At 46.2% G+C, this 22,888-nt stretch overlaps 1 pseudogene across 1 annotated transcript in view; it reads right to left on the reverse strand.

Moving 5' to 3' along the window:
- Window positions 1-2,491: 2,491 nt before the first annotated feature.
- The window catches only part of LOC311126463 (ADAMTS-like protein 3), a 33,078-nt pseudogene continuing 12,681 nt past the window's right edge, over window positions 2,492-22,888 (reverse strand). The window contains exons 7-11 of the transcript in view: window positions 15,064-15,191; window positions 13,653-13,781; window positions 6,000-6,221; window positions 4,457-4,582; window positions 2,492-2,788 (exon numbers count right to left, since the gene is read on the reverse strand). The product of the transcript in view is annotated as an ADAMTS-like protein 3 (transcript). The remainder of the gene's footprint in view (window positions 2,789-4,456; window positions 4,583-5,999; window positions 6,222-13,652; window positions 13,782-15,063; window positions 15,192-22,888) is intronic.

Raw genomic sequence — 22,888 nt, forward strand, 5'->3', positions numbered from 1 at the left:
TCTCTCTCTCTCTCACAATCACAGCCTTCATGTTTTAAAATGCTGTTGATATTATCCATTAGTGCCATTAGTCCAAAGTCATACCCCTCCACTTCCCTCATGTCTGAATCATACAAATTCTGCAGAAGAAAGATATGTTCTGATGACCGTGAGTGGTACAAATTGCCATGTTAATTGGGGTCTGGTGATAGCTACCAGCTGTATCCACAGAGAGGCTGAATGTGTGTCCCAAATGGCACCCTATTCCCTACATAGTGCACTATGTATCCACAGGGCTCTGGTCAAAAGTAGTGCACTATGTAGGGAATAGGGTGCCATTTGGGACGCACCCTGAAAGTGAGGTTGGACCTGACAGCACAATGGCCATCATGTGTATGTTTGATCCAGTTAAGAACAGGACATAAGGGGAGGGAAAAGGGAGACTAATGGAGCTCTACAAAGGGAATGGGTTGATTTGTACAATACGAGCCTTAGAAGTCAGTGAATAGACAAACCAGTTAAGACGCATGCCCATGCACACGCACACACATCAGTTCAGTGTAATATCGGACTGCACACATACAGTTGAAGTCAGAAGTTTACATACACCTTAGCCAAATACATTTAAACTCAGTTTTTCACAATTCCTGACATTTAATCCTAGTAAAAATTCCCTGTCTTAGGTCAGTTAGGATCACCACTTTATTTTAAGAATGTGAAATGTCAGAATAATAGTAGAGAGAATGATTTATTTCAGCTTTTATTTATTTCATCACATTCCCAGTGGGTAAGAAGTTTACATACACTCAATTAGTATTTGGTAGCATTGCCTTTAAATTGTTAAACTTGGGTCAAACGTTTCGGGTAGCCTTCCACAAGCTTCCAACAATAAGTTGGGTGAATTTTGGCCCATTCCTCCTGACAGAGCTGGTGTAACTGAGTCAGGTTTGTAGGCCTCCTTGCTCGCACACGCTTTTTCAGTTCTGCCCACAGATTTTCTATAGGATTGAGGTCAGGGCTTTGTGATGGCCACTCCAATATCTTGACTTTGTTGTCCTTAAGCCATTTTGCCACAACTTTGGAAGTGTGCTTCGGGTCATTGTCCATTTGGAAGACCCATTTGCGACCAAGCTTTAACTTCCTGACTGATGTCTTGAGATGTTGCTTCAATATATCCACATAATCTTCCTTCCTCATGATGCCATCTATTTTGTGAAGTGCACCAGTCCCTCCTGCAGCAAAGCACCCCCACAGCATGATGCTGCCACCCCCGCGGTTCACAGTTGGGATGGTGTTCTTCGGCTTGCAAGCAACCCCCTTTTTCCTCCAAACATAATGATGGTCATTATGGCCAAACAGTTCTATTTTTGTTTCATCAGAACAGAGGACATTTCTCCAAAAAGTACGGTCTTTGTCCCCATGTGCAGTTGCAAACCGTAGTCTGGCTTTTTTATGGCGGTTTTGGAGCAGTGGCTTCTTCCTTGCTGAGCGGCCTTTCAGGTTATGTCGATATAGGACTAATTTTACTGTGGATATAGATACTTTTGTACCTGTTTCATCCAGCATCTTCACAAGGTCCTTTGCTGTTGTTCTGGGATTGATTTGCACTATTCGAACCAAAGAAAGTTCATCTCTAGGAGACAGAACGCGTCTCCTTCCTGAGCGGTATGATGGCTGCGTGGTCCCATGGTGTTTATACTTGCATACTATTGTTTGTACAGATGAACGTGGTACCTTCAGGCGTTTGGAAATTGCTCCCAAGGATGAACCAGGATTTTTTTTCCTGAGGTCTTGGCTGATTTCTTTTGATTTTTCCATGATGTCAAGCAAAGAGGCACTGAGTTTGAAGGTAGGCCTTGAACTACATCCACAGGTACACCTACAATTGACTCAAATGATGTCAATTAGCCTATCAGAAGCTTCTAAAGCCATGATATCATTTTCTGGAATTTTCCAAGCTGTTTAAAGGCACAGTCAACTTAATGTATGTAAACTTCTGACCCACTGGAATTGTGATACAGTGAATTATAAGTGAAATAATCTGTCTGTAAACAATTGTTGGAAAAATTACTTGTGTCATGCACAAAGTAGATGTCCTAACCGACTTGCCAAAACTATAGTTTGTTAACAAGAAATGTGTGGAGTGGTTGAGAAACGAGTTTTAATGACTCCAACCTAAGTGTATGTAAACTGCCGACTTCAACTGTACCTGTAATTACAATGAATTACATGGAAGGTTATCAGAAGTTTGTGGAGTGGGTCTCATTAAATGTTATTATTATGTGCAGCAGAAAGTTGTGCGTACACCGCACATGCAGGCACGCACGCATATATACACACATACACACACACACATACATACATATACACATACACATTAGCACACACACACATACATACACACATACATACACATAAATACACACACACACATACATACATATACACACACATACACATTAGCACACACACACATACACACATACATACACATACACACACACACACACACCTTCAGCATGGACGTGGATCCAAGCAGACAGTAGCTGTGTGTTGTCGTGGATGGGGGTTTGGCATCGGTAGCGTCCAGAGAACCTTCCCTGCACAGTGTTCACCTCCAGAACACGACCTCCCACCAGTATACGGTACTGAAGACCCAGAACCAGACCAGGACCCAGACTCTGATCCTGCCCAGGACCCAGACTCTGTCCTGGGGCCAGGTCTGGTCCGGTCCAGGTGGACTCCTTCAGAGTGTGGTTCTGGTAGTCCCAACGGACAGGCCCTCTATGGTCTGGAACCACTGGGCATCCTGAAGGAGAGAGGGAGGCCATTGGTCATTGTGTGTGTGTGTGTGCGTTCATTCATACTTACGTATATGCCATTGTGTGTAAGTGTGTGTGTGTGTGTGTACAGTCATGGTCAAAAGTGTTGAGAATGACACAAGTATTGGTCTTCACAAAGTTCGCTGCTTCAGTGTTATGAGATATTTTTGTCAGATGTTACTATGGTATACTGAAGTATAATTACAAGCATTCCATAAGTGTCAAAGGCTTTTATTGACAATTACATTAAGTTTATGCAAAGAGTCAATATTTGCAGTGTTGACCCTTCTTTTTCAAGACCTCTGCTATCCGCCCTGGCATGCTGTCAATTAACTTCTGGGCCACATCCTGACTGATGGCAGCCCATTCTTGCATAATAAATGCTTGGAGTTTGTCAGAATTTGTGGGGTTTTGTTTGTCAACCCGCCTCTTGAGAATCGACCACAAGTTCTCAATGGGATTAAGGTCTGGGGAGTTTCCTGGCCATGGACCCAAAATGTCAATGTTTTGTTCCCAGAGCCACTTGGAGCACCTTGCCATAAGGCAAAAGTGATAACTATCATGCTGGAAAAGGCAATGGTGATCACCAAACTGTTCTTGGATGGTTGGGAGAAGTTGCTCTCGAAGGATGTGTTGGTACCATTCTTTATTCATGGCTGTGTTCTTAGGCAAAATTGTGAGTGAGCCCACTCCCTTGGCTGAGAAGCAACCCCATACATTAATGGTCTCAGGATGCTTTACTGTTGGCATGACACAGGACTGATGGTAGCGCTCACCTTGTCTTCTCCGGACAAGGTGTTTTCCGGATGCCCCAAACAATCGGAAAGTGGATTCATCAGAGAAAATGACTTTACCCCAGTCCTCAGCAGTCCAATCCCTGTACCTTTTGCAGAATATCAGTCTGTCCCTGATGTTTTTCCTGGAGAGAAGTGGCTTCTTTGCTGCCCTTCTTGACACCAGGCCATCCTCCAAAAGTCTTCGCCTCACTGTGCGTGCAGATGCACTCACACCTGCCTGCTGCCATTCCTGAGCAAGCTCTGCACTGGTGGTGCCCCGATCCCGCAGCTGAATCAACTTTAGGAGAAGGTCCTGGCGCTTGCTGGACTTTCTTGGGCGCCCTGACGTCTTCTTCACAACAATTGAACCTCTCTCCTTGAAGTTCTTGATGATCCGATAAATGGTTGATTTAGGCGCAATCTTACTAACAGCAATATCCTTGCCTGTGAAGCCCTTTTTGTGCAAAGCAATGATGACGGCACGTGTTTACTTGCAGGTAACCATGGTTAACAAAGGAAGAACAATGATTTCAAGCACCACCCTCAGCTTCCAGTCTGTTATTCTAACTCAACCAGCATGACAGAGTGATCTCCAGCCTTGTCCTTGTCAACACTCTCACCTGTGTTAACGAGAGAATCACTGACATGATGTCAGCTGGTCCTTTTGTGGCAGGGCTGAAATGCAGTGGAAATGTTTTTTGGGGATTAAGTTCATTTTCATGGCAAAGAGGGACTTTGCAATTATTGCAATTAATCTGATCACTCTTCATGACATTCTGGAGTATATGCAAATTGCCATCATCAAAACTGAGGCAGCAGACTTTGTGAAAATTAGTATTTGTGTCATTCTAAAAACTTTTGACCACGACTGTACAGTACCTATGCGTAAGATCTCTCCAGGTCTGATGGTCACAGTGGTTCCCATGCGTGAAGCCATGAGGACTCTCCTCCTGCTCAGCTCCTTGGACTGCAGGGACACTGTAGACCCTCTGGCTGGAGTTGGGTCTTGAGCTGGACCTGGAGTTGGACCTAGAGTTAGTCCTGTCAATCAATCAATCCATCAATCAATTAATAAATCCATCCATCAATCAATCATTCATTCATCCATTCATTCAAGTCCAAATACGTGTGAACCAATAGTTTCATGAACCTACAGTTCTGGGGCAAGAAAAGTGAAATCCACAGTAAAATCTAAACAATATGCCAGAATGTTTCTGTCCTCCTCCTCCCCTACCATGTTCTAACTAGGGCCTTCAGGACAGGCTCCAAGTGTTGTCATAGTTTGATTCATCTAGTTTCTGTATTAATCCTGGTAAGATTCAACGTATCATCATGTTGTGTGGAGGTTTACAGCAGGTTATCATCATGTTGTATGGAGGTTTACAGCAGGTTATCATCATGTTGTATGGAGGTTTACAGTAGGTTATCATCATGTTGTATGGAGGTTTACAGCAGGTTATCATCATGTTGTATGGAGGTTTACAGTAGGTTATCATCACGTTGTATGGAGGTTTAAAGTAGGTTATCATCATGTTGTATGGAGGTTTACAGTATGTTATCATCACGTTGTATGGAGGTTTACAGCAGGTTATCATCATGTTGTGTGGAGGTTTACAGTAGGTTATCATAATGTTGTGTGGAGGTTTACAGTAGGTTATCATGATGTTGTGTGAAGGTTTACAGTAGGTTAGAATATGTTCCAGAGTAACAGACAACATGGACAATGAGTAATGTAGTCCATGGTACCGAATACAGAGCATGGACTACGAATGTACTACAGAGCATGGACTACGAATCCAGGCTCTGTCGCCGCCGGCCGCGACCGGGAGACTCATGGGCGGCGCACAATTGGCCCAGCGCCGTCCAAGGTAGGGGAGGGAATGGCCGGCAGGGATGTAGCTCAGTTGATAGAGCATGGCGTTTGCAACGCCAGGGTTGTGGGTTCGATTCCCACGGGGGGCCAGTATAAAAAAAATATATATTCACTAACTGTAAGTCGCTCTGGATAAGAGCGTCTGCTAAATGACTAAAATGTAAATGTAAAAATGAATGTCTGAGTGTTAGACAAATAGTATTAGACCAGGTTCTTAGACCACCCTGGTTTGGTCAGAGTAGTGTGTGTGTGTGTGTGTGTGTGTGTGTGTGTGTGTGTGTGTGTGTGTGTGTGTGTGTTTGTGTGTGTTCCACAATGAGGTGTGATTAACATTTGAGAGGAGATGGATTTTACCACCCTGATAGCTAGCACAGCGCCAGTAGTATACTTCAGCTGTGTGTGTGTGTGTGTGTGTGTGTGTGTGTGTGTGTGTGTGCACGTATGCGTGTGTGTGTGCGGGCTGCCAGAGCACTTGTGGGTCAATCTGTGTATGCACTACGCACGCTCGTGTGTGTGCATTTACACTTGTGTGTGTATATGCACACTCACATGTGTGTGTGTGTGTGTGTGTGTGTGTGAACCCACCGGTGACATGGAGAACAGTGGAAGCTGTGTATTTTCCTATGGGGTTGGCAGTGACACACGAGTAGGTGCCTTGGCTCTGGAGAGTAACGTTTTGGAGCCACAGAGAACCAGAGGGCAGGGGTACCGCCACGCTGGCATCTAACACACCCTCCTTCCTCTGCCAAGTTACTGTGGGCTGAGGCACACCTGGTAGAGAGAGAGGGGAGAGGAGAGGGAGAGAGAAGAGGGGGAGAGGGAGGGAGGGAGGGGAAGAGAAACAGGAACAGAGAGAGATGGGACAGAGAGATGGAGAGACAATGAGCGAGTGAGAGAGAGAGAGCGACAGAAAAAAAAAGAGAATGAGGGCGAGAAAGAAGAGAGGCAGAGAGAGAGAGAGAGAGAGAGAGAGAGAGAGAGAGAGAGAGAGAGAGAGAGAGAGAGAGAGAGAGAGAGAGAGATAGTGAGAGAGCGAGAGATAGTGAGAGAGCGAGAGATAGTGAGATAGTGTAAGAGACACAAGACTGAAAATAACTGATTGAGACATCCCACAATTCACAGAATACTTCACTTTAAACAAATACAAAAACACACATAGAACATCCAACATAGATAAACGCCCTCATGACAGAGAGACTGATTAGAGTACTTGAGACTGGTTATTACAGATTACAGGGACAAATCAGAGCACTGGATGCCAATCCTTACGTCCTGCCAACTCCCTTCAGACACACACATACAGTCCCAAATGGCACCCTATTCCTTATGCAGTGCACTATTTCTTTATGGGCCCTGGTCAAAATTAGTGCACTATATAGAGAATAGAGTGCCATGTGGGATGCGGCCCTGAACAGCATGTTGGCTTGTACCTGGCTACAGTTTTTCAAACATATTTCTATGGGGTCTGAGCAGCCACAGCCAGACTGTTACTAGACAAGCTCATTCTGTATTGTCTCACATAGTCAATCTATGAACTAGGGATGGGGGTCAATTCCATTTCAATGGTGAATGTGCATAAAGATGGAGGAATTCAGATATGACGTCATTGTTTTTAGGACTACCCACATAGTTCTTAAAATACGACGCGTGACATGGTTCAATGTGCCAGTAAATAAGCACAATATACTTTTTTTTTTTTTTTTTTTTGCCGCCGTCTTGGAGCTAGAATTGGGATCATGTATACTGTGCTAATGACAATATAAAAAAGGTGAAAAGGAGAGCATTGTACAATACGACGAACTTGTGGTAATAGGCATTTGTGGTAAGTACATCTGCAATGTATCAGTACCAGTGCTGGCTAGTGGGAAGAGCTATAGGGAGATGGGATCATTGTAATGGCGGGAATGGAATGTCCGTATGTTTGATACCGTTCCATTTATTCCATTCAAGCCATTACTATGAGCCTGTACTCCTATAGCTGCTCCCACCAGCCTCCACTGATCAGTACCTCATATCTGCTCCAGTGACCTCTTCTGGTTATTATTATTATTATTATTATTATTATTATTATTATTATTATTATTATTATTATTATGTGTTGAGAATGAACTCTACCACAGGAGGGTGCTGTTGTATCACCTCCATTCAACTAACTAACCAATACCACGTACTGGCTGTCATTTAAGTGATAATGCCTGAGAAGCAGGTGTTTGCAGGATATATTGGCAGGATATATTGCTAGTCTAAAAGAAAGGGCAGATAATGTCTATATGCTTTTTACAGTGGAGATAGAGTTTATAAATTGCCTGGTTGGCCTGATGAGACAGTGGATTGCGCAGTGAGATGGAACAGTGAATAGGCATTTCAACGTCATAGCCTTAGCCGGTGGTAACTTGTGGAATAGACACTGGCTGGAATGCGGTTTACACCCACCCATTGTATAATTATCAGCATACATAGACATATGTGTTATTTCTGCTGAGAAATGCGTGTACACAAAACTCACTGGAGATGAATCCAATTATTGAATATACTGACATGGTGAAATGGTGTGTGTGAAGGTCCAGTGATTGTTTCTCCGGATCTCTCTGACCTCTCTGATACAGATTAAATGATTTTTTGTTTATGAGATATATCAGCTCAGGATCCTACAGGTGTCTGTGTGAGAGAGAGTGTCTTTCCATGTGTCTGTGTCTGTGTGTATGTGTGTGTGTGTGCGTGTGTGTGTGCGTGTGTGTGTATGTCTTGGAGGGAAGCCAATTGCTGCCAGACAAGACATCTCTTCACAACCCAAAGTAACACATAAAAGACAGTATCTCTTTACATTGCCTCAAATACCTTTCTCTCTCTCTCTTTCTCGCCCCTCGTCTCTCTCTCTTTCTCTCCCCTTGTCTCTCTCTTTCTCTCCCCTCGTCTCTCTCTCTTTCTCTCCCCTCGTCTCTCTCTCTTTCTCTCCCCTTGTCTCTCTCTTTCTCTCCCCTCGTCTCTCTCTCTTTCTCTCCCCTCGTCTCTCTCTTTCTCTCCCCTCGTCTCTCTCTTTTTCTCTCCACTCGTCTCTCTCTCTTTCTCTCCCCTCGTCTCTCTCTTTCTCTCCACTCATCTCTCTCTTTTTCTCTCCCCTCGTCTCTCTCTCTTTCTCTCCCCTCGTCTCTCTCTTTCTCTCCACTCATCTCTCTCTTTTTCTCTCCCCTCGTCTCTCTCTCTTTCTCTCCCCTCGTCTCTCTCTTTCTCTCCACTCATCTCTCTCTTTTTCTCTCCCCTCGTCTCTCTCTCTTTTTCTCCCCTCGTCTCTCTCTTTCTCTCCACTCATCTCTCTCGTTCTCTCCCCTCGTCTCTCTTTTTCTCTCCCCTCGTCTCTCTCTTTCTCTCCCCTCGTCTCTCTTTTTCTCTCCCCTCGTCTCTCTCTTTCTCTCCCCTCGGCTCTCTCTTTCTCTCCACTCGTCTCTCTCTCTTTCTCTCCCCTCGTCTCTCTCTTTCTCTCCCCTCGGCTCTCTCTTTCTCTCCCCTCGTCTCTCTCTTTCTCTCCACTCATCTCTCTCTTTTTCTCCCCTCGTCTCTCTCTTTCTCTCCACTCATCTCTCTCGTTCTCTCCCCTCGTCTCTCTTTCTCTCCCCTCGTCTCTCTTTCTCTCCCCTCGTCTCTCTCTCTTTCTCTCCCCTCGTCTCTCTCTCTTTCTCTCCCCTCGTCTCTCTCTCTTTCTCTCCCCTCGTCTCTCTCTTTCTCTCCCCTCGTCTCTCTTTCTCTCCACTCGTCTCTCTCTTTTTCTCTCCCCTCGTCTCTCTCTTTCTCTCCCCTCGTCTCTCTTTCTCTCCCCTCGTCTCTCTCTCTTTCTCTCCCCTCATCTCTCTCTTTCTCTCCCCTCGTCTCTCTCTCTTTCTCTCCCCTCGTCTCTCTCTCTTTCTCTCCCCTCGTCTCTCTTTCTCTCCCCTCGTCTCTCTCTTTCTCTCCCCTCGTCTCTCTCTCTTTCTCTCCCCTCGTCTCTCTCTCTTTCTCTCCCCTCGTCTCTCTCTTTCTCTCCCCTCGTCTCTCTTTCTCTCCCCTCGTCTCTCTCGTTCTCTCCCCTCGTCTCTCTTTCTCTCCCCTCGTCTCTCTCTTTCTCTCCCCTCGTCTCTCTCTCTTTCTCTCCACTCGTCTCTCTCTCTTTCTCTCCCCTCGTCTCTCTCTTTCTCTCCCCTCGTCTCTCTCTTTTTCTCTCCCCTCGTCTCTCTTTCTCTCCCCTCGTCTCTCTCTTTCTCTCCCCTCGTCTCTCTTTCTCTCCCCTCGTCTCTCTCTTTCTCTCCCCTCGTCTCTCTCTCTTTCTCTCCCCTCATCTCTCTCTTTCTCTCCCCTCGTCTCTCTCTTTCTCTCCCCTCGTCTCTCTCTCGTTCTCTCCCCTCGTCTCTCTCTTTCTCTCCCCTCGTCTCTCTCTTTCTCTCCCCTCGTCTCTCTCTCTTTCTCTCCCCTCGTCTCTCTCTTTCTCTCCCCTCGTCTCTCTCTCTTTCTCTCCCCTCGTCTCTCTCTTTCTCTCCCCTCGTCTCTCTCTTTCTCTCCCCTCGTCTTGTGGAATAGACACTGGCTGGAATGCGGTTTACACCCACCCATTGTATAATTGTCAGCATACATAGACATATGTGTTATTTCTGTTGAGAAATGCATGTACACAAAACTCACTGGAGATGAATCCAATATTGAATATACTGACATGGTGAAATGGTGTGTGTGAAGGTCCAGTGATTGTTTCTCCGGATCTCTCTGACCTCTCTGATACAGATTAAATGACCTTCTACAATCAGGATGGTTTATGAGATATATCAGCTCAGGATCCTACAGGTGTCTGTGTGAGAGAGAGTGTCTTTCATGTGTCTGTGTGTATGTGTGCGTGTGTGTGCGTGTGTGTGCGCGTGTGTGTGTGTGTGTGTGTGTGTGTGTGTGTGTGCGTGCGTGCGTGCGTGCGTGCGTGCGTGCATGTCTTGGAGGGAAGCCAATTGCTGCCAGACAAGACATCTCTTCACAACCCAAAGTAACACATAAAAGACAGTATCTCTTTACATTGCCTCAAATACCTTTCTCTCTCTCTCTTTCTCTCCACTCGTCTCTCTCTTTCTCTCCCCTCGTCTCTCTCGTTCTCTCCCCTCGTCTCTCTTTCTCTCCCCTCGTCTCTCTCTTTCTCTCCCCTCGTCTCTCTCTCTTTCTCTCCACTCGTCTCTCTCTCTTTCTCTCCCCTCGTCTCTCTCTCTCTCTCCCCTCGTCTCTCTCTCTTTCTCTCCCCTCGTCTCTCTCTCTTTCTCTCCCCTTGTCTCTCTCGTTCTCTCCACTCGTCTCTCTCTCTTTCTCTCCCCTCGTCTCTCTCTCTTTCTCTCCCCTCGTCTCTCTCGTTCTCTCCCCTCGTCTCTCTCTCTTTCTCTCCCCTCGTCTCTCTCGTTCTCTCCCCTCGTCTCTCTCTCTTTCTCTCCCCTCGTCTCTCTCGTTCTCTCCCCTCGTCTCTCTCTCTTTCTCTCCCCTCGTCTCTCTCGTTCTCTCCCCTCGTCTCTCTCTCTTTCTCTCCCCTCGTCTCTCTCGTTCTCTCCACTCGTCTCTCTCTCTTTCTCTCCCCTCGTCTCTCTCTCTTTCTCTCCCCTCGTCTCTCTCTCTTTCTCTCCACTCGTCTCTCTCTCTTTCTCTCCCCTCGTCTCTCTCTCTTTCTCTCCCCTCGTCTCTCTCGTTCTCTCCCCTCGTCTCTCTCTCTTTCTCTCCCCTCGTCTCTCTCGTTCTCTCCCCTCGTCTCTCTCTCTTTCTCTCCCCTCGTCTCTCTCGTTCTCTCCCCTCGTCTCTCTCTCTTTCTCTCCCCTCGTCTCTCTCGTTCTCTCCCCTCGTCTCTCTCTCTTTCTCTCCCCTCGTCTCTCTCGTTTTCTCCCCTCGTCTCTCTCTTTCTCTCCCCTCGTCTCTCTCTCTTTCTCTCCCCTCGTCTCTCTCGTTCTCTCCCCTCGTCTCTCTCTTTCTCTCCCCTCGTCTCTCTCTTTCTCTCCACTCGTCTCTCTCTTTCTCTCCCCTCGGCTCTCTCGTTCTCTCCCCTCGTCTCTCTCTTTCTCTCCCCTCGTCTCTCTCTCTTTCTCTCCACTCGTCTCTCTCTCTTTCTCTCCCCTCGTCTCTCTCTCTCTCTCCCCTCGTCTCTCTCTTTCTCTCCCCTCGTCTCTCTCTCGTTCTCTCCCCTCGTCTCTCTCTCTTTCTCTCCACTCGTCTCTCTCTTTCTCTCCCCTCGTCTCTCTCTCTTTCTCTACCCTCGTCTCTCTCTTTTTCTCCCCTCGTCTCTCTCTCTTTCTCTCCCCTCGTCTCTCTCTCTTTCTCTCCCCTCGTCTCTCTCTCTTTCTCTCCCCTCGTCTCTCTCTCTTTCTCTACCCTCGTCTCTCTCTTTCTCTCCACTCGTCTCTCTCTCTTTCTCTCCCCTCGTCTCTCTCTCTTTCTCTCCCCTCGTCTCTCTCTTTCTCTCCCCTCGTCTCTCTCTTTCTCTCCCCTCGTCTCTCTCCACTTCTCCCTTATCCTTTCTCCTCTCACTGAGATTAAAGGACATGTTATTTAAGTCTCATTTGTTTTGGCCTCATACCTTTACAAACACACACACACACACACACACACACACACACACACACACACACACACACACACACACACCACCACCCCCTCGCTCATCCCATTCAATCACTGGGTGATTAAAGCAGCTGTGTGTGTATTTTTTTTTTGGTGTGTGTGTGTGTGTGTGTGTGTGTTTTTGTATAGGTGTAAGGCCAAAACAAATTAGACTTAAATAACATGTCCTTTCATCTCAGGCGGTTCTCACTAAGGTGATGATGAGGCTGAGGACACTTTCCAAATGGCACCCTATGCTTTATACAGTGCGCTACCCTATAGGCCCTGGTCAAAGGTAGTGCACTATAAAGGGAATAGGGTGCCATTTAGGAGGCAACCCGGGAGGATTCAACCCAATAACTATTGTGTGGTTGATCAAGGTTATTGGCTGTCTCAAATAACACCCTGGCCTATCCCCCAATGTCCCATAGTGCACTACAGCCCTATGTGGGTGTCAGATAGAGCTGTGGTCGAAAGTAGTGCCCTATATGGGTTCGAAAGTAATGCCCTATATGGGGAATAGGGTGTCAGATAGGGCTCTGGTCTAATACCACTTCACGACATACATTACAAACCTCTCTAGCTAATAATTGTAAAACAGATAATTTTCAACAACAAATTGCACGATGGTGTAATCCTGGAATGCTGTAGCCAACTGCCAAGCCTTGTCACAAAGCATGACTTCGCAATCAAAGCTCTGCTCTCATTTTATACACATGATTACAGCTGTAACTGAACTAGTAAGTTTAAATCCATGTGTCGACCGCTAGAGCCCTGATTGGCATGGTGGCTTTCCACACAATTCACTTTTCAGCTAACTGTGTCTTTCAGTGTGTCTACACTGTAGCTATGATCCGCCACATAACCATATGATATATAAAACCCATGTTAGCGTATTGGATCGTGGTAGGACAAGGCTGATATTCATTTGTGTTAACCACAGTATATTACTGCCAAAGAGCAGCCAAAACTAGAACTGATAAAGACCAGTGTGGTCAACATATCCTACTATTTTCACTATAGATATGCTGTATAGATACAAGTTATTGTTTGAAATACAATTTCAACACAAGGTAAGTCCACTTCATAACTTGATCATGTCTACCAGAATGTGCTACCTTATAGGATAGATGTACCTTATCACATGAATTTGCTTTACTACTGGGTCACCTTTGAAGCTTTATAATGTCTGACAAAATATGCTACCTTACACCAGATATCTATTATTGCTTGAAATTCAATTTAAACACAAGGTAGATCATTTTGTAACTTGACAATGTGAGCCACAAAATGGAGGGACTGTCTGTCCAGATGAGATCCACAGAATTATAATCACTATGGCATGATCCACTCCACACTCTTAGAAAAAAAGGTGACACCTAGAACCTAAAAGGGTTATTTGGCTGTCCACATAGGATAACCCTTTGAAGAACCCTTTTGGTTCCAGGTATAACCCTTTTCAGTTCCATGTAGAACATTTTACACAGAGGGTCTACATGGAACCCAAAAGAGTTCTACCTGGAACCAAAAAGGGTTATCCTATGGGGACAGCCGTAGAACCCATTAGGAACCCTTTTTTTCTAAGAGTGCAAGGGATTTAATTGCTATGGTGAGACCTACCTGTGACAGGGCAGTCTAGAGTTAGGCTAGCCCCAGGGCGTAGGCTGACCCGTCCCCCCACCACAGCCCTCAGACTGGGGACCCCCTGGTCCGATACGTTCCTCCACGACACAGCTATCACAGGAGGCTCTGAGAAAAACAGACAACAACTACAAATGTTTCCAAGTGGCTCATTTATCCCCCCTCCCCTCCCCTGTAACTATTCCCCAGGTCATTGCTGTAAATGAGAATGTGTTTAAAAATATATATAAATTACCATTTGCACTTTATTTGTGTCTCTGGGCTGAGAAACATTTTATAATAACTTTCATGAATAAGTATTAATAAACGATTTATAAATAGTGTACATACTATGAATACATAAGAATTTCCTCATTGTCAGACCTGGGACATGGTCGTATTCACTAGGAACTAAATGAGGGGCTGTCAGAAAATAATAAAACATCACATTCCACCACCATGCTAGGATGGCTAGCTACTTCTGGACATTGTGTTCAGCAGGGATAAACAACAGACTGGTGCAAATGATTGGCTGAACGCTGTAACTAGCATGGTGGTGGAAATTATGTTTTATTAAGACAGTACGTATAATTTCCCCCTTTGTTTTCCGGCTGCACGCCATATTTTTATTATTATTTAACCTTTATTTAACTAGGCAAGTGTCACGCCTACAGAACTCTAGCTAGTTTGGTCAGGGTGTGAATATTCTAGATTTGTATTTCTAGGTTGGCCGGTGTGGTTCCCAATCAGAGGCAGCTGTCGCTCGTTGTCTCTGATTGGGAATCATACTTAGGCAGCCTTTTGGCACTGTCTAGTTGTGGGTTCTTGTTCCGTGTAAGGTTTGTTGTGTTGTACCTTTGGACTTCACGTTTCGTTTCCTTTGTTGTTTTGTCGTGTGTTTATCGTTAATAAACATGTACGCATATCACGCTGCGCCTTGGTCCGACCCTTCTTTAAACGAACGTGACAGCAAGTCAGTTAAGAATAAATTCTTATTTACAATGAAGCTAGTTAAGGAGCAAACCGATGCCTTTGCAGCCTGAATGGAGGATGTTTAATGTAACTTGCTAGTATTGCCGACTACGCTATTTGCGTTGGGACGACAAAGACCAGACAACGTATACTTTGGCGAACCTTGGGGCTAGGGGTGCACTAATTAATATAATAAGATGTTGTATTGTCACATACACCGGATAGGTGCAGTGAAACATGTTGTTTTACAGGGCCAGCCATAGTAGTATGGCGCACCTATAGCAAATTAGGGTTAAGTGTCTTGCTCAAGGGCACATCGACAGATTTTTACCTTGTCGGCTCGGGTATTCAAACCAGCGACCTTTTGGTTACCTGGCCCAACGCTCTAACTGCTAGGCTACCTGCCACCCATATACAACCCAGGTGACAGGATACTCACCAGCTAACAGCAGCTGTGTAGTCTCTGAGTCTGAACCGTGGGTGTTTGAGGCTGTGCACCTGTACACTCCTCTGTCCTCCGGCCCAGGACTAGAGATATGCAGTCCTCCAGAGATATCCCAGTGTACCCTGCAGCAGCAAAGGAACACAAGACATGTATCTCCCCCACAGTCATTACTGCAGTGGCTTGTGAAAGTATTCACCCCCCTTGGCATTTTTCCTATTTTGTTGCCTTACAATCTGGAATTAAAATTGATTTTGGGGGGGGGGGTTGTATCATTTGATTTACACAACATGCCTACCACTTTGAAGATGCAATATATTTTTGGGGTGTGAAACAAACAAGAAATAAGACAAAAGAACAGAAAACTTGAGCGTGCATAACTAATCACCCCCCCAAAGTCGATACTTTGTAGAGCCACCTTTTGCAGCAATTACAGCTGCAAGTCTCTTGGGGTATGTCTCTATAAGCTTGGCACATCTAGCCACTGGGATTTTTGCTCATTCTTCAAGGCAAAACTGCCCCAGCTCCTTCAAGTTGGATGGGTTCCGCTGGTGTACAGCAATCTTTAAGTCATACCACAGATTCTCAATTGGATTGAGGTCTGGGCTTTGGCTAGGCCATTCCAAGACATTTAAATCTTTCCCCTTAAACCACTCAAGTGTTGCTTTAGCAGTATACTTAAGGGTCATTGTCCTGCTGGAAGGTGAACCTCCGTCCCAGTCTCAAATCTCTGGAAGCCTGAAACAGGTTTCCCTCAAGAATTTCCCTGTATTTAGCGCCATCGATCATTCCTTCAATTCTGACCAGTTTCCCAGTCCCTGCCGATGAAAAACAAACCCACAGCATGATGCTGCCACCACCATGCTTCACTGTGGGGATGGTGTTCTCGGGGTGTTGAGAGGTGTTGGGTTTGCGCCAGACATAGCGTTTTCCTTGATGGCCAAAAAGCTCAATTTTAGTCTCATCTGACCAGAGTACCTCTTCCATATGTTTGGGGAGTCTCTCACATGCCTTTTGGCGAACACCAACGTGTTTGCTTATTTCTTTCTTTAAGCAATGGCTTTTTTCTGGCCACTCTTCCGTAAAGTCCAGCTATGTGGAGTGTACGGCTTAAGGTGGTCCTATGGACAGATACTCCAATCTCCGCTGTGGAGCTTTGCAGCTTCACATGGTATATATCATAATTCATTTTAACATGTTATACATTGTAATTCATTTTAACATGTTATACATCATAATTCATGTTAACATGTTATAAATCAGAATTCATGTCAACATGTTATACATCAGAATTCATATTAACATGTTATACATCATAATTCATGTTAACATGTTATACTTCAGAATTCACTGAAACACTACAGATAGCTTGGCAATGCATGTTAGTTTGAAATAATTCACCATTCTTGACCTTTCTAGCACGGCTTTCTAGTGATTACCATCTCATCCACAAGGCCAAAGACTCTGGCCAGAGTCTAGAACTGTACAGCCTATGATCTCTCAGCACGCACATGACATGAAACTATTACAGAGAAACTCTCTCAGGATGGGTCATACCCCGGTTAAGACAACAGCTACGTTGTGTCTGTGTGTGCGTGCGTATAGTGTGTGTGCATCATCTGTCTGTGTGTGTGTGTGTGTATGTAAGTGTGTGAGTGCGTTGTGTCTGTGTGTGCGTGCGTATAGTGTGTGTGCATCATCTGTCTGTGTGTGTGTGTGTGTGTGTATGTAAGTGTGTGAGTGCGTTGTGTCTGTGTGTGCGTGCGTATAGTGTGTGTGCATCATCTGTCTGTGTGTGTGTGTGTGTGTGTGTATGTAAGTGTGTGAGTGCGTTGTGTCTGTGTGTGCGTGCGTATAGTGTGTGTGCATCATCTGTCTGTGTGTGTGTGTGTGTGTGTATGTAAGTGTGTGAGTGCGTTGTGTCTGTGTGTGCGTGCGTATAGTGTGTGTGCATCATCTGTCTGTGTGTGTGTGTGTGTGTGTGTGTGTGCAGATGCTATTAGTGCATGAAATCAGAAACTCTCCCCATGTCATTGTCTTCTTCTGATTACAACATATGAAATAAAGGTAAAGTCCTGATCTAGTCTAATCAAATGAATGAGCCGATTAAAGATCTACAGTGCCTTGCAAAAGTATTCATCCCCCTTGGCGCTTTTCCTATTTTGTTGCATTACAACCTGTCATTATATTATATATTATTATTATTATTTAAATTGATTTTTATTTGGCAACAAAGAGAACAAAGATAACCCTAAAGGAGCAGCAAAGCTCCACAGTGGAGATTGGAGTATCTGTCCATTGGACCACTTTAAGCCATACACTCCACAGAGCTGGGCTTTATGGAAGAGTGGCCAGAAAAAAGCCATTGCTTAAAGAAAAAAATAAGCAAACATGTTTGGTGTTCGCCAAAAGACATGTGGGAGACTCCCCAAACATATGGAAGAGGTACTCTGGTCAGATGAGACTAAAATTGAGCTTTTGGGCCATCAAGGAAAACACTATGTCTAGCGCAAACCCAACACCTCTCATCACCCCGAGAACACCATCCCCACGGTGAAGCATGGTGGTGCCAGCATCATGCTGTGGGGATGTTTTTCAATGGCAGGGACTGGGAAACAGGTCAGAATTGAAGGAATGATGGATGACGCTAAATACAGGGAAATTCTTGAGGGAAACCTGTTTCAGTCTTCCAGAGATTTGAGACTGGGTGGAGGTTCACCTTCCAGCAGGACAATGACCCTAAGCATACCGCTAAAGCAACACTTGAGTGGTTTAAGGGGAAACATTTAAATGTCTTGTAATGGCCTAGTCAAAGCCCAGACCTCAATCCAATTGAGAATCTGTGGTATGACTTAAAGATTGCTGTACACCAGCGGAACCCATCCAACTTGAAAGAGCTGGAGCAGTCTTGCCTTGAAGAATGGGCAAAAATCCCAGTGGCTAGATGTGCCAAGCTTATAGAGACATACCCCAAGAGACTTGCAGCTGTAATTGCTGCAAAAGGTGGCTCTACAAAGTATTGACTTTGGGGGGGTGAATAGTTATGCACACTCAAGTTTTCTGTTTTTTTGTCTTATTTCTTGTTTGTTTCACAATAAAAAATATTTTGCATCTTCAAAGTGGTAGGCATGTTGTGTAAATCTAATTATACAAACCTCCAAAAAAATCTATTTTAATTCCAGGTTGCAAGAAAATAGGAAAAATGCCAAGGGGGGTGAATACTTTCGCAAGCCACTGTAATTTCCTTTAATGATGCTGAACCTCTCTTTCAAATGTTTTCACTGAGTTAATGTCTGCATCCCAAATGGCACTCTATTGCCCTATGGGCCCTGGTCAAAAGTAGTGCACTACGAAGGGAATAGGGTGCCATTCGGGACGCATGGGTCATGTTACTGTGAGGTGTTTCTCTGTGTGATTAGTGGGAGATTATTATGATTGGTGTGTTTCGTATGTGCTTTAAAGTTTCGGACACTCGCGAACGCACACACACGTGTCCTTGCATGCATGCACACACCCGCTCATTTGATTGGCAGACACACGCGCACACACACTTAAACACACGCACAGAAAACACACAGACACACACACAGACACACACACACACACACACACACACACACACACACACACACACACACACACACACACACACTATAGGAAGATCACTGTCTCGGTAAGAGGGCCTAATAAACCCTGAACTACCTCTCTGGACAGTCCAGTCTTTTTCCTCCTCTCTAAAGCGACTGGTCCTCCTCCCATGCTCCAAGCTGTCCTTCCTCTCCGGCCGCTCAGCTATTCCTCCAGGCCAATAAGTCTGCCTGAGCTTCCCTTGGCTCTGGAACAAACACCACCAATCCACGACAGAGGAGCAACACAATGTCTACTTGATTCCTGGGCCCGTTTTCATAAAGCATCTCAGAGTAGGAGTGCTGATCTAGGATCAGTTTAGCGTTTTAGATCATAAGGAATATGATTAAATGGACAGGGAGGACCTGATCTTAGATCAGCACTTCTGCATGGAGGCACTATGAATATCGGCCCAGGTTCAAACACTCCAATAAGAGATTTAAGAGATCGCTGGAACCACCATGGAGGAAAGCTTGTGTCAAAACAGCTTGTGGGGACTGGAGAGAGGGAGATACTGTTTTTGGTCTCATGAAGTCTCCTTCCTTTCAGACTGGGGTAAAGGGGCTGGGGTTTGGGTTTGGGTATGGGGGAGAGGGGAGAGGGGTTGGGGGAAGTGGACAGGGACTGGGACTGTTTGTATGGAGTGTTGCTGGAGATAGGGTTAGGGCTGTTGGGAGAGGGTAATGGCTGGGAAAGGGCATGGTCTGTGTATGGGCTTTTGGCTGGGGCAGGGGGTTGGGGGTTAGGGGCTGGGGAGAGAGGCAGGATCTGGGTCTGGGTCTGGGGACAGACAACAGGGTCTGTGTATATGGGTGTGTGGCTAGGGCTGAGTCTGGGGGCTGCTAAAGCCATGCAGTGGTTTATGGATCTCTATAGGGCTATAAGCTCTCTGTTAGATCCCATTTAGAGCACGTGGGAATGTACACAGAGCTACTCCCACCCACATCCCACTTCATCAGACTGCTGCTTGGCCACCACTCACAGACTAGAAGTTACCCTTATGCACAGATCTAGGATCAGCTTACCCTCCCCAAAGCCTAACCATAACCATTAGGGGGGAAACCTTCAAACTGATGTCTTTCTACTCAGTAGTAGACTGAAGTTGCCCCCTTGACACTGATCCAATGTCAGTTTTGAGTCCCCCCCCACCCCCCATTATGGTTAAGGTTAGGCTTAAGGGAGGGTAAGCTGATCCTAGATCTGTGCCTAATATATTGTCTGGCCTTTTATTCATACAATCCAAGTATTTTACTTACTCTGCTATATGTAGTAAATGGGAAAAAAATCATTTTCTACTTTATAACTTGGGCCGCTGGATCTTGAGGGGAACGTATAAACCATTGGAGCATGGAAAATGTACTCTCTCAGACCACGTCCCTGGGAAAATAGAATTGTGGCTAGCAACGGTCCTAAAGCCATTACTGTACTTATAATGTCAAATCTGCTAAAGACATGCAGTAGAATGAAGCAATAAGGCCCGAGGGGGTGTGGTATATGGCCATTATACCACGGCTAAGGGCTGTTCTTAAGCACCACGCAACGCAAAGTGCCTGGATACAGCCCCTGGCCGTGGTATATTGGCCATATACCGCTAACCCCAGAGGTGCCTTATTGCTATTATAAACTGGTTACCAATGTAATTAGAGCAGTAAAAATAAATGTTTTGTCATACCCGTGGTATATGGTCTGATATACCACGGTTGTCAGCCAATCAGCATTCAGGGCTCGAACCACCCAGTTTATAATATACAGTATACAGTAGATATGCCAGTAGCACAGGATAGGTCATAATTATATAATACTGTACAGTCATTTCGCAAACGCTTTTATCCAAAGTGACTTGAACACATATAAAGTGACTTGAACACATATGTTCAGTATATGCACAACGTGAGAATATGAGACCAAATACCATGGTCCAACCAACATCTGACCAATCGGATCACATGATGTCATTTGGACCACAAACACACATCATCAATAGATAAAATAGAATATAAAACTTAATTGTCTGGATTGTCCAGATAAAGGTCAGAAGGCTGAGATTTGCTGGACATTCTCACAGACATCCTGAGCTGGCCGCCAGTAAATTTATACTGTGGGCCCCCTCATGTCATGGACGAAGACCTCCCAGAAGACCAAAGGAGACATTACGGATAACATCTGGCGAGACACTGGTCTCAGAACGGGCTTTGCAGCTTCCATGAAGGATAGACTGCCATGGCATGCCATCATTCAGCGCATTGCACCACCAAAAGCAAGTAAGTCCAAATGTGGAAATGTGCCTTTGGCTCCATAGTGGCATAAATAGACATCAAACACAAAACATCAAACATTGTCTTTATTTCTCTACTACAGGTTTAAAAAGCAGGTAAGCAACCCGAAACAAAACTTCTTTCCCCTCATTGAATGAACATGAGGCTTGGAAAATCTGTTGAAAAACCCTGATGAAGGCTAAAGGCCGAAACACGTTGGTTTTACTTATAACAATTTCCATTGTCTTGTAAGAGTTACTGAATTTCCACTTCAAATCCATCCAAGTCTTTAGAGAGGTCAAACCTGGTTCAGTACACAACATGCGGTCCCGTCGCCTGCTATCACACTGCGTTGGTTCCAAGACCACATCACTTTGATAAGAGCAAGTGAAGGGCAACCGTCTCCACACTAACAAGGAACAGGGAGAACACACAGCTTCACGCCTCAGCCCTGGGCCCTGTGAATGTCAATCAACCGTCATTTTCCCCTCCGTTTCCCCTACCCTTTCCGCCAAACTCTCCCCCCCCCCTCTCTTTCCTTCCCTTCTCTCTCCTTCCTCTCTCTCTCCTCTCCTCCCCCTCTCTCTCCTTCCCCTCTCTCTCCTCTCCTCCCCCTCTCTCTCCTCTCCTCCCCCCCTCTCTCCTCTCCCTCTCCCTCCTCCCCCTCTCTCTCCTCTCCTCCCCCTCTCTCTCCTCTCCTTCCCCTCTCTCTCCTCTCCTCCCCCTCTCTCTCCTCTCCTTCCCCTCTCTCTCCTCTCCCTCTCCCTCCCCCTCCTCCCCCTCTCTCTCCTCTAATCCCCCCCTCTCTCCTTCCCCGCTACCTCCTCCCCCTCTCTCTCCTCTCCTCCGCCTCTCTCCCCTCTCCTCTCCTCCCCCTCCCCCTATCCCTCATTCCCCTCTCTCTCCTCCCCCTCTCTCTCCTTCCCCTCTCTCTCCTCTCCTCTCCTCCCCCTCTCTTTCCTTCCCCTCTCTCTCCTTCCCCTCTCTCGCCTCTCCTCCCCCTCTCTCTCCTCCCCTATCTCTCCATCCCCTCTCTCTCCTCTCCTCCCCCTTTCTCTCCTCACCCTCTTTCTCCTCCCCCTCTCTCTCCTCCCCTCTCCCTCCGCCCCCTCTCTCTCCTCTCATCTCCCTCTCTCTCCTTCCCCTCTCTCTCCTCCCCCTCTCTCTCCTCTCCTCTCCTCCCCCTCTCTCGCCTCTCCTCCCCCTCTATCTCCGTCCCCTCTCTGTCTTCCCCCTATCTCTCCTTCCCCTCTCTCTCTCCTCTCCTCTCCTCCCCCTCTCCCTCCTTCCCCTCTCTCTCTCCTCCCCCTCTCTCACCTCTCCTCCCCCTCTCTCTCCTCCCCTATCTCTCCTTCCCCTCTCTCTCCTCTCCTCCCCCTCTCCCTCCTTCCCCTCTTTTTCTCCTCCCCCTCTCTCTCCTCTCCTCCCCCTCTCTCTCCTCTCCTCCCCCATCCCTCCTTCCCCTCTCTCTCCTCTCCTCCCCCTCTCCCTCCTTCCCCTCTCTCTCTCCTCCCCCCTCTCTCTCCTCTCCTCCCCCTCTCTCTCCTCTCCTCCCGCTCTCTCTCCTCCCCCTCTCTCTCCTCTCCTCCCCCTCTCTCTCCTCTCCTCCCATTCTCTTTTCTTTTCTCTTACCCTCTACCTCACCTCTTTCCACTGTCTCTCCCCTCCCTCACCCCCTTTTTAATTTCCTTCCCCTTTCCTCCCCTCTCTCTACCCTTTTTCTTCCCTTTCATCTCCTTCTCTACCCTCTCTCTCCCCTTTCTCTACACTCTCTCCCTTCTCCAGCCAAGTTCTGAGCTGATCCTGTAAAACGGAGATCCATGAGGAGAGCAGGGAGGGGGGGATATACAAGACGTGTATGGGGAAAAGGAGGATGTGTATGGGGAAAAGGAGGAAGACAACATGAGTGCGGAGGAATATTTGAAGAGGGGGAGGAGGAG

This window comes from Coregonus lavaretus (assembly GCF_964263955.1).
Source record: "Coregonus lavaretus genome assembly, contig: HAP1_SCAFFOLD_5992, whole genome shotgun sequence".
NCBI classification, from domain to species: Eukaryota; Metazoa; Chordata; class Actinopteri; order Salmoniformes; family Salmonidae; genus Coregonus; species Coregonus lavaretus.